Genomic DNA, 12,906 nt, shown 5'->3' on the forward strand with positions numbered 1-12,906 from the left:
CACCCAGAGCACTAGGAGCTAGAGTGTGTCCTCTGGAACAAAAAACGCTCAGGAGAGAGTGATGGCGGCTGTATGGATATGGAGGACGAGACTTCCAGCCCTCCATCCGGATATGAAGGCCTCTCGTAGTCTTTTCATCATTCAGATTGATCAAATACCCCTACAGGAATGCTGATGGAGTCAGCGCTTGGTACTGTAATAGTAATTCTCTCTGAAGTTAAGCTGCTCTTTGCAACGTGTCATACTTCATAAGCAATCAAAGAGATGCATGTACTGTGGTGGATCCTTGAAAGTTGGCCGAGACTAATTTCAACGACGCGTCCAAGTTGTCAGTTTAATGAATGGACGCCGGTGGCACGAGTAAATTCATCAGATCATCACAAGGAAGAAACAACAAATAGACCATATTTGTCGCCGTGTGTTTCCTCACTTTAACTTCCGTCTCCTCTTCAAGCCGCTGAAGTGTCCATTTTAAAAAAAAAATCTTTCCATTTTTGGATGCAAGGAGCTGATATTTTCTCTCCCTTCGTCTTCAACCAGGTCCCGACTGCATTGTGAGACTGTCTCCTCTCCTTTGTCCCAGTGATCTTAATTACAGGCCCTGGGCCTTGTGCACAGAAGCCCATTTAAATCAGAACACATCCAGCTTCCATTATGGGCTTGGCATTTGGTCTTTGTGCCCATGCTCTTAAATTACATGCTGCCAATCCTAGTGGGCACGGGCAAGATGAGGAGCGGAGGATGGGTGAGAGATGAGGTGAAAAGGGGGGATGAGAGAAAGGAGAGAGGGGGCTGAGAGTAACAGCGGAGGGGGGCCACAGGCTACACTTGTCGACAGAAAGCCCCCCTCCACCACCGCCGCCGCCGCCGCCACCTCCCTCCCTCTCTTCTTCTACCCTCTTTATCACCAGATAACTTATGTAAAGTAGCAGATGAAACCCATTCCCATTCACGTCGGCCTGATTGTCAGAATAAGCTTGCATTCCTTTGAAAAGTGATTGACCGTCTGAAAGGGTACAAATTAGGGGCCTGTTCGTCTTTTCTTCTCCGGTCGTGGGGTTTATTTGCGGCAGATTCACCCAGGCCCAAAATTAAGTGAACTCAGGCAGGGATGAATGGGAGAGCTCTGATTGAATAATTGATTTCCTTTGTGCGGCCTGTGTTTAAGAGGGATAACTAGACATCCTTTGGAGTGTAATGATTGTAATTACTGCGATGACTGGTCATGTCAAATATGACACAGGAAAGGACTGTTATTAACCTTTATTCTCCACATGGAAAAAAAAAAAACTAACCCAATATCCTCTTGTCTCTCCCGTCTGCATATGGGTTTCACCTCTGGTGGAGGCATGGCTGGCGTAGGTTGAATGCATGGATGAACTCATTCCCTGTCTCCTACTCCTGGTCCATGAAAGGTAGATGGGTAATTGACTGTGCAGTCAGAGTCACTGGTGTGTCAATGACTCAGACGGCTAGTGAGCCTTGGGGTAACTCGCAAAGTACAATGCATTACGGCTCCAGAATTTAAGTGTAAAAGATAGGAGTTATAGCCGCGTTCATGATATCTGTCAGATTCCCATATGCCTTGACCTCTCAAGCAGGGCGGCCCGAATTGGGCTTTACTGCACTTGATGCATTTGAGGGCTTCAGTGAAACAGACATTCATCATGTAGTGATCAGACACAGGCTGCTGAAGTTACTGGACATGTGGTCCATATGAATCACAGATGCCACCGCTGATCTACTGAGACTTGTCTTACCCAAACAGTGACTTCAAAAAGGCCCGGCTCAGATCCTTCACCAAAACTGGCAACATAAAAGTTGTGCTTCAACTTACTTTTATGAAGTCGATGTTGATGTTGTTGTAACGGCTGGAATAATGATACCATCGGTGCTCAGAACGGTTCCCTCACTCTCACCACGCAGTTTTGTCTGACACCAGGTACAAATTCTCACGGGAAATATTAAGGCTGACTGGGCGATTTAGTTTAGGTAGTCTGGCACGATTTCTAGCTCCTTTCATTACTCGTATAAAGTCACGTGTTGTCCTGTGTTGTGGGCAGCTACTCTGGGGAAACAGGAAGTGATGGGGTTGTGTTTGCAACGGCGATGCCAACAATAACACACAAATACTCAATTACAAGTCAAGCCCTGCGTGAAGTACTAGCAGCGTATTAGCAAATAACTAAAGTTATTTACAGAATGTGAAGAGATACAAGTTTTGACAATATGTCAAATACATCCATGTATTGTGTTGCAGAGATATCCACTGAAGTTAGCATGCTAATCAGCTAGCCTCGAGCCACTTAATACCTCAAAGGTCATATACCGAAATAGAGTAAACAGCACCAACACTCACCCTGTTGTCTGAACTCCCAGTCCGGGCAGCTAATAGGAGCACTAGCTGCGTGGCTAGCTGAGCTAACTAGCTAATGGGAGCTACAGTAAGCACAAGTTCTTAGTCCGTTGTTCACTGAGTCACTGAGTCACACACCAAGAGGATTTGTTGAGAGCCCACAGCAGATGGGACCCAGTGGAGAAGAAAGTATATTATTTCCCTCTGAAATTAAATTAAAGTAGCAAAAAATGGAAATACTCACATAAAGCACAAGAACCTCAAAATTGATTTCAAGTGCATTACTTGAGTAAATGTATTTAGTTACTTCCCACAACTGAAAGTTAAACACTCACTGTATTTGTTCTCTGTACGATTCAATATTGTTCATTAAGTGTGGACACAAAATGCATTGTTGTATTTAAACAGCATATAAAATGTTAGCAAACAGTTGCCTATTTAAACATCCACCCGACGCAGAGCAGCATTAGCATTCAGTTGGACTCGTGTTACTGGCAGCCGCTCTCTTTGTAGAAAAATGTGTCTCTTTAGCTGCTGAATGCTCCGCTGTCTTCACTAGATAGTTGATAGATTTGTACGTCTGCCATTTTGGTGCTGGCAAGTAGGATACATCAGGTTCATCACAGCTTTTTCGCTGAATACATCTGCGTGCTGCATCTTTAATCAAGTAATGTCGAAGAGAGCGAGCCAAAACAACAACCAAGCTGAAAGAGGCTAAAGAGGAGTGCAGGGTTGTGGTGATAATCTCATGTATGTCCGTCACATTTGATTCACTGCTGATGTACAAATATTGATTAGTGCACCTTTAAATGGAGAAATTAAAGGAAAAAACCCATATTTAAATATAAATTACATGCAGTATTTCAATAATGAATCCCAGCTCAGGTTTAATTTGTAAACACAAACAAGTCTCTCCCAACAACTGAACAGCAGAGACATGATTATCGTTATAGTGTCAAACTGAAACCGATCCAATGGAGCTGCTCCACGGACGGTGAATAATTGAACAACTGCAAGGCCACCGTCACAGCCCCTGTGGTGATTTTACAGGGATATGTGGACGTTTTATGATTCACAGCTGTAAGGCCTACAGTCAAATAAAACTCATTTGGATGTAAAATCTCAAACACGATACGAGCCCGTGGAGTCAGTCGCTAATTCACTGTCGGTGGACCTCCTCCTAGAAGTGTCATCGCATTACGAATTCAAGAGTTTCAATTTCAGACAGTTGTGTGTGTTCGTGAACGTCGACTGTCCAAAACATGGGGATAACACACTTGGAAGTCTCATGGAGGGTTTCCCTTTAAGTGCGGGGCCCAGAGGAAACTTGACAGGAAGATGCTGGTCTCATAACTGCCCTTTTCTTCTTCTATTCCCGGCAACAATCCACAGCTATTCGTCCCGCCGCTGACAGATCCCTCCAGCTCCAGGGCGAAACTTTTTAGAGACGTGTTCCTAACCTGTCACTTGGAACGCCAGCCCCCGTTTGCCCTTCAGTTGAACCTCTGCAGTCAGCGCTGCCAGCCTTGCCAGCTGTGGAGACAAGTGAAAAACTTCATTTGCAACTTCATTTGAAGCCTTTAATTAGGTACCACGAGCACTAGTACAGGGATAATGCGACCTGTGAGCACCAGACCAGATGGCACCGGGGAAACAGTAAGACATTTTCCACATGACCCAAGCGAGGCATGTCATATCCATATCCAGCTTAAATTGTTCATATTAAAGAACTGAAAGCATGATTTATTTATTTATTTTTTTAGCAATGCTAGTAGCATGTCCCAGTAAGCCATGCCAATGAGCATGAGCACGCACGACACCTGTGCTTTTCCTGCTCTGTGAAACTGTATCTCAACCTCGGTTTACTTAGCCGGTCCGAGTGACTCACTGTCACACTGTGGCTAATGATTGCATGCATAGGTGTTGTTTAAACTGGGGATACTGGGGAAGACTTCAAGCACCTGCAGTTGAAACTGGCTGCTGCTGATTCTGCTGCGACATTATGACAAAATATCCTCTGGATCTATTGTACACAGCTCACTATAAACTAAGGTTAAGCAACAGCCGACAACATGTGCAGGAAAACTGTTGTTATTTATTAGATAATAGATGTGATCAGCACATACTGTCAAATCAGAATGTGATGTGTTAATGGGAATGATTAGCGCGCTAGCTAGAAACGCCTGTCAAGCAAGAATAAGCTGTAAGGTTTGAAAGCGTATGTTAAAGTCATTTCTAATTCTTCCTCTCCTTTTCTTCTCGGACAAAGGAGAGAAAAAGGGATTGCTGGAGATTAGGCCACTTTTCTTTTCTTTTCTTTCTTTCTTTCTTTCTTTCTTTCTTTCTTTCTTTCTTTCACATGTAGATATTTAAACCTCGTGCTTAGAATGAGTCATTACCGGTTGAAATTGACGAATAAACTCTCCTGAGCTCTGTTTCTCTGATGTTGAAGTGTGCAGCACCTAAACAATAAGGTAGTTTAACTTAATGTATATCTGTTCAAGGTAAATGCAAATTCTTTTCATCATTATCTACTCTGACCCTCATACTATCTCTCTATTGTATTGAATAAAAAATCCATATGCTGAAGATTTTTCAGCTGAGCCCTAATGTCCTCGCCACTTTTTCAACAAAAAGTGACCCCTTTGATTTAATGTGACCTGCATTTCAAGGCGAGAGAGCGTTAGCGATGCACACCTGAATGGCTCGGTCCTAATTCTGACAGTCACTGTTCATTTCAACAGGAGAGGCTCGTCTCATTGTGACGACGTTCACTCAGACATTCATGCAGTGAAGGTTAAGATACAGCCTAGAAATATTGTAAAAGTATATTGTGATTGGAGGGCTGTGTGTGCATTTGGTGCAAACGTGTGTGTTCACTTTTAATATCTTGTTCTGAGCGCTTCGAAATTCATATATTTTATTTTATTTTTTGTTCAGTTTAAATGTCTATGTATGTTATATTTATTATATATTTCTTGGCATACAGTGGTTTAGTCTTCTCAATCTGGGGAACTGGGTTCAATTCCTACTAAGAGTCATTTTTCTTTCTCATGCTTTTACAATCTGAAGCTACGTCTTAACCTTCAATATCGCCATATTGAAACTGAGAAGTATTGAAACTCATTTAATTTCTACACGTTTTAAACAAAGCACATTTATAACCTCTCGAATGACAGAGATGAGACACAGTCATGAAACTCCTCACACGCGCTCTCTGCTCGACAAACTCACGTCTCGTACTTTCACAGTTTTTTCGTTTTTCTATTTGTATAAAGATTAATTACCCTGTTTTGATTAAACTGGAATGAGACTTAAATTGTTTTTCAACTATATATATATATATTCTTGGGAGCAGATGTAACATCAGACGTATGTTTCAAACAATATTGTATCTATGACAATGCTGGTAAAAACAATATTTGATGACTGTTACAAAGTAGAACACACACACAAGTTCATAAAAATGGTATCAATGTAGTTCAAGAGGTCTTTGAGGAATGACATCATAACCAAAAATGGTCCCCTGGTCTCCTGCTGGCGTGTTTACAAGCTAAACTAAGATGCTAAACTAACAGGGTACAGATTACACCTGCTAAACATCACGGGTTAGCATTATCATTGTAAGCACGTTTGCACTCTGACATTAGCAATTAGCTCAAAGTACTGCTTTGCCTGTAAGTACAGCCTCACAGAGCAGCTAGCATGGCTGCAGACTCTTAGTCTTGCTCTTATTTGACAGTATTATTGGAAATTCAGCCGTGCACCATTCACTGATTCCTCCTTCAGTCTGTGTCTCAATTAGTCTAAGGAGTATTAAGGACCCTCCTGCTGGGATATGACGACGTCTCTGTTGCTTCTGCCTTATCCTCGGGCCCTGGGTGCCTTTCATGTGAGATCTGGGAGATACGTTGTGGCGTAACTATCACTTGTGTGCGTTAAGCTCTTTTAAAAGCAGCTGTCTGTACTTGCATCGGTCGAATTAGTGGACACAGGAGGACTATTATACTGCAATTTTTTTTTAAGAATTATTATTTTGTGACCTTTCAAAAAGCAAATTTAATTGTAACTTTTCACATTTTTGAAAGATAAATGTCTCATGGGTGAGATTTAATGAAAGAAATGCCATCCCGAAAGACAGAATCTAATTTTGAAATGTAAATATCATCAATAAGAAGTAAAAAAATAAAAAATAAAGTAATTTTTTTCCCCACTAGACTATGAATGAAGACACAAATTTAGTCTGGAGTTGGTTGCGACTGTGCCATCCTGCTATTTGTGTTCCTTAATGACTTTCTAATTCCTCATCAGTGGGTAGCTAGACTCCACAGCAGGCAGACAGGGAGCAGTGGCAGGGTGCCATCCAGGAACAGGTGCTCCTCCGTGTTGTGCTTATGGTGTCCGTAGGCCTCGGTTACATCCTTTAGGTTGATTTTAAATTGGGAGCATTTCAGCGGGTTCAGCGCCTTCGCTCCGAGCATAAACATTTTCTACTTACACACTTGAGCAGCTGACTTCGACTGCAGACGCTGGCTCACGTGTGGCTGATGCTAACTTGGCCTACTTTGTTTTTAATGTGGTGGCAAAGCTCTGAGTGTCAGTCCACTGAAGACTTTGTGGTATTTGATGCCTTCACATGCTTAGATTATCATCACCGCACATTAATTGCGTTTTACTGTTGGGAAGGTTATTACAGGTCTGGTCTTAAAATCTCTTTAAATATTTAATATGTTTCCCTAATTATTAGTTCAGAGGGCTGATTGACATTTTGCAGGAAGTCAATCAACTCACGGGATATTAGGATTGTAGCACTGTTGCATCTCAGTTTCAGTTTCAGTTTTGGCCCCTCCAAGGGAAACAGTTGAGGCACTCCTGCTGTGTTGTTGTTGTTGTTTTAGCTGCATTAGATGATTTTCTCCAGAAAGAAAACAAGTGACAAGTGATTCACACCTGTCAATCAAAACTTAAGTCACTTGTCTGATCATTAACGTAACTCAATTTAAAGTCTTATCAGGTGCTCAGGGAACATTAACATCTGAACATCAGGTAAAAGTGTTGTGCTAGGAGGGGGAATATGAAAGATGTTTACCATAAACAATCAATAGATCAGTAGATGACAACACCTGCACTCAGGTAACATTAACATTTGTATTTTTTAAAGAAGATACGGTCGTTTTCGGGCTTTTTTCCCCTGATGTTTTTGCAATGCTGATGGCTAATTTGTGAAGATCTGCATCGGTCCAGACACCTTTTGCAGGCTGTGCTGCAGAGCTGACGTCTCATGCTGATGTAAGTTTTGGTAAAGTTACAGATATTTCAAGATTTTGTTACAGATACTGAGGATTGTCACAATAAGACTCCTGTTAGTGGATCTCTATTTGAGGCGATTATCACCACCTTTGTCATCTTAAAACATAAACACTCTTCTCACCATCTGGAAAAATATGTGAATATGATTTTTAAGTCATTTAACGAGTTCTTCCGTCGCAGTGACAATATTTTACTGAATCAGGTTACATTTTAAAAAATAGCCAGTGTTTTAACCATCAGATCATGATCATTAACCTCTGTTACATCTACCCGAAAATTAGCAGGTTGGACAAAATCACTGTTTAGAGACCACCTCGCTGTCAAGCAGTAGTCAAAACTTAATTTACAGTAGTAGAGTTTCCATACAAGCATGAGACAAAGCATGTGTTTACCTTGATCAGACGCTGTCAGCTCTTTTCTTTTTGTCTTTTTATAGTGTTTTTTTGTTGCCTTTATGTTGTCACAAAGTCTCTTAACGTTTATTAATTGACTATCACATGCAAAACGAAATTACTCGATATCGGCGACCCCTGTAAATCTGGCAACCCTGATTCAAAGCCTGCAGGATGACGGATCATATTTCTGAAGCTTTATTTAAAGTCTTCCACGACGTCACTTCACAAATCAACCCCTGAGCAGCTCAGGTGTTACAAAACAACAGAAGAGATTCGCAGTGCTAATGCACAATGCAGGTTTTAATGTGTATTTGCACTTAAGATTTGAAGCACTAAGAAAAAAAAAAGCACAATAAGCAAGCAAAGCAAAGAAAACAAAAAAAATGAAGATGTTTTCTCCTCTTGGTGAGGAGAGAGGAGGTGACAATCTGATCCTCAGGCGCTTCAGAGGGGCTCCATCAATTACGCCTGTTGTTAGAGACACAAAAAGGTTCACGCATGTTACAGGTAAAACATTGAATTGCTGGCACTGACTGTGTTGTTCCCTGTATTTTATTATAACCTTGATAATTATTCCATATTTGCTTAAGAAAACTCATCATTTGCAGGATTTAGAAGTTACGTACAACAGACCAAAAACATAATCCTGACAGCTATAAAGACCTTTTCCAAGCATTGTGTACCAGATTCTTTCAAGGAAAAACTGACACACACATCCCAGTGAGTCTGTCCGCCATGACACCTCTCCTCCACCGCGCTGGTCAGATCACTCAGAGCAACATAACAGTACACATCTACCGGGCCTCCTCTGATCTCACCCGGGAAGGAGACAACACTTTCATATCAACACCCTGTCATCTCACAATGTGGCGTCTTCCCCTTTGAAGGTACAGTAGCATTGTTGCAGTTTTCTCAGATGTGAAACTCCAGCTTTTATCATCCTGTTTTGGGGGCGAGGAGGAGAGGAGTGGGAGATGAAGGAAGCGATTTCTTTTTAACTTGGACCCACCAAAGTGGAGAGAAACAGCGTGTTGACAGGCGTGTGAAAGGAGTACTGCTGGGTCAACTGGGGAACTTCAGAGACCAGTTTAGAAAGGCTTCATAAAGTCTCTCCAAAAGAGGAGGAGTAACTGGCAGCAGAGCAAGTACCAGCCCTCGTGCACAAATCAGAAGTTAGCATCGAGGGCTAGTTTCTATGGATGCCTTTTTTACTTTCTATTGTTTGCTCAGATTAAGCCGCGTAATGTAAGGCTTGCTAACGTGCCGCCGAAGAGTCTTCAGACAAAAGCCGGAGAGATTTGCTCCTTGTCCTGTATTACCAGCCAGCTGTAAAGTACAAGTCCCACTCCACAGCAGGAGGATCACTCCTCCCATTAGCCTTGGCATAGTGCCGACTACAAATGTGAGATCTGTGGTCGTCAAGGAGGCCCAGTTGGGACGAGACCCTCTGTCACTCACGGCGACACATGTCATAAACTCATTGTCTTGCAATCAATCCAGGGACCTAACCACCTCCACAGCAGATGGAGGCCCAGCAGGAAAACAGGGGGCCATGCCCTGAGCCTCTGCCCCACACAGAGTGCACGCGGCGGGAGAAAGAGGGGCCACAACTATAGGGGAGCCCCATACCCTAGACTGGACCTCCTGTGGATGCACCTCTGGATGAAGTCCTAATGTTGTCCATGATTAATTAGAGACAAATGTAAGTACGCTGAAAATTGGCTTGCTTTTGACCGCATTTACCCCATCAGGTATAACTATTTAAAAGTTTTCAAATGACAGATCGCCTCCCTGTACAGCTGCCACAGCAACTTCACATCACAACTGCATCTATCGGTAAATATAAAGGTCTAAAACCACAGTGCGCATAAACATCCCTCCCAAATCTAGGTGTGAAAATAGCGATAAACATGGTCTGCAAGGGATAAAGATGTCTTGCCTCCCCTGAATGGGGGCTATGTAATGATATTCATAAAGAGACCACCTACTGGGGGCACAGGAAAAACTGTTCCTAAGCAACAACATACACGCTCTTACAAGCTACATCTTGGGAAATTTTGACCGGATTGGGATGCAAACAACAGAAAAACCTTTAACTAGGCCATGTTATGAGTCTGCTCCCTATGGCTGAGTATCTGGGTGTCTCGCCTGGCACAAATCCCTCTCAACTAATGATACATATTGTGTTTCATCAAAATACAATAAAGACCACAGAAGCAAGCTGGCGGTATGTTGCGAAAACCAAATCGAGCAAAACCGTAGAGTCCTTCAGTGCAACACCTTACGTGAGCGATCATAAGTCATGTCATTAATGCTCCGAAATCCATCAAAGGTAAAGGTCTTGTCTTATTTTTCACACTTTGAAAGCTCTTTTTGAAAAAATTTGTTCAAGACAGCCGTACAAGTTACTGTAAAACGGATGCACACTTTTAAGGTCAGGGACTGGTCAACCCATCCATCTGATTCCTGTTCTCCCTCCAGCACTCAGAAACCATTTGGCATTATCAGTAGATGAGAAAACTCTGATGGCTGAGGTGCATTAAAGAAGTCTTATGTGCATGTAATGTAATAAATTGCCGAGTCCTGTCCACGAATTTGCATCGTGGGATTACTGAATGTGAGCAATGTTACATTTGGTGAGGATAAAAATCACAAAGCCAATGAAGAGGGAGGAAAATCTAGTCAAAATGTGAAACTACCTTATAAAGCAAAGGAGCTTTCTGTTGTATTTCCTTCAGAGGATGTTATTTACATATGCTGCAAAAGGACTTTATGATGTAAAGCACGGCTCGGAGACACTTTTAATGCACGACTTCCATCTTGCCGTCTGCTCTGCACTGTGTGTGTTTAGTGGTGTTAGATTGAGTGTGATTTTTTTTTTTTTTTGCGCTACTCAAGTCTTAAGTATACTCGCTATTATCCTCTTCATTCAAAAAAAAAAGGCCTTAAAAACAATTACGGCGCAATAATGAGTGATGTTTGTTTCTCCGTGTCATTAATTACAATTAATCAAAGGCAGCGGGTGACTTAAAAGCATCACTCTGCAGAGAGCTCACAGAGGTCAAGTGACAAAACATTATCTTCTGGGTACAGCACTTCCAGAGAAATGATCAAACAACAGCACAGGGGGAAAAAAATAAAATTAAAGCACAAAATGATAGATGATCCTCATGAATGCATCACAAAATTATTCATCAGCACCTCACTACTATTATCTGGTGTGCAAATCAACACATTAAGGTGAAAAATGCAAGTATCGAAATCCTTATTTTCCTTTTCTGTGAAGACTGCAGCATTTATAAAAAGATTACAGGAGGTAGAGATGCTCCTTAACTCTGATCTGCATCAGGTTTTGCTGTCACCAAGTGACTAGTCTTTGAACAGTGTGTCTGTGTATCTGTTCCCTTGATACGGTCGAGGGAGAGGCCAGCAGAAAGGCTTCATTGCCCTCTTGTGGTGAAAAGATATGACATCAGTCTACTTTCCAGCAGGCCTCCCATGAACCTCTACATGATTACTGTACGAGCAGGATGTCTGTCATGTGAGGCACATGACGAGGTAGGAAAGAGAAGGAGTGTGTGCAGCTGGAGAGAACTCAGAAGTTTACCTGACAAGATGAAACTTGATGGCATGTTTCACGACTGTGGCGGAGGGCGAGTCAGAGAGCTCTACAGGTGGACTCTGAGAGGGAGGGAGCAGACAGCCAGGTTAGTCACAGGACAGGAACATCTTTACATCAGTTTAACAGAACACCTTCAGAGAGAGTTTATCATACCGGGTCAAGTTTGACCTTCTTGGTCCGCGGCTCAGACTCAGAAGTGCCGGGTCTCTTTGTGCTCTGTGAGCTAGTAGAGGACTCAGCTGGTTTCTTCTGTCCCTGGAACCGGTTCTTCATTCACTTTGAACTTGAAGTGAAAAGTGAAAGAGGTCTCCTGGTGTCCTGTGGAATTATGGACACCGGTTCCTGCACAGAACAAGGAACATTTTATTTTATTGAAACAATTTGAGCGAGAGCTGGTCCGTGAAATAGATTTGCATCTTACCACAAGTACTAGGCCTGTTTAAGGAGCAGGAAATACACTAAGCTGTCTTGCAAGGAGTTAGAAGATTGATACCACCAGCTAGCTTAGCTTAGCACAAAGACTGGAAACAAACTTAACAGAAAGCACAGCTCTGTCTAAAGGTAATCTGTAACATAAATGTCTTGCTTGGGTTTTACAGTAGGGTTATGTGCCAGACTATTTGTTGGTCGGGCTCAGTCACTTCCTGGAGTCTTGTCATCACCGTGAGGTTGCCAGGTGTTTACTGGAGACTCCAGGAAGTGACGGTGCCCGGCCAAGAAACAGTCCAGCTCATAAACCCCCATAAAACTACAACTTGTACTTTTTTTACACCCTGGTTTTTGTACGGAGGAAACAAATGAGATGTAATAAGCTAAGCTAACATCAAACAGACATCAGAAACTATTTAAACTACGAATAATTTCATCAACACAACATGGAATGGTTTCATATACCTTGTCAGCTTTGAGTATCTCAGCAGGCATCTCAGAGTCAGTGTGTGAGCAGGAGGTACGGCGGCAGACATTTTGTTGCTCACTGCGGGCCGAAACACTGTGCTCCATTTGTACTGAACTTACTTTGAAGCCAGTAAGGTCAAAGGTCAGGCCTGTGTTCATGGCTTTAGACCCCCGCTTATTGACAAGGAGTCCAATCAGCCATGTTGTGCTTACAGACCAATGAGTTGACAAACGTAAAATGCAGGCAAGAGTTAATAGACAATTAGAAATGAACAGTATTCACTGCCATAATTAAAATAAAACCATAATGTGTCCTAACTTGTCAC

The 12,906-nt window shown here is 42.3% G+C and overlaps 1 long non-coding RNA gene across 1 annotated transcript; it reads right to left on the reverse strand.

The window, feature by feature from the left end:
- Positions 1-11,704: 11,704 nt before the first annotated feature.
- On the reverse strand, positions 11,705-12,677 carry LOC311271596. The gene is made up of 3 exons (XR_014624446.1): positions 12,578-12,677; positions 11,837-12,025; positions 11,705-11,742 (listed from the first exon to the last, which is right to left on the reverse strand). It is a non-coding gene; the product is annotated as an uncharacterized lncRNA (long non-coding RNA).
- Between the last annotated feature and the right edge of the window lie 229 nt (positions 12,678-12,906).

This window comes from Pagrus pagrus (assembly GCF_965226575.1).
Source record: "Pagrus pagrus genome assembly, chromosome: 16".
Lineage (NCBI taxonomy): Eukaryota > Metazoa > Chordata > Actinopteri > Spariformes > Sparidae > Pagrus > Pagrus pagrus.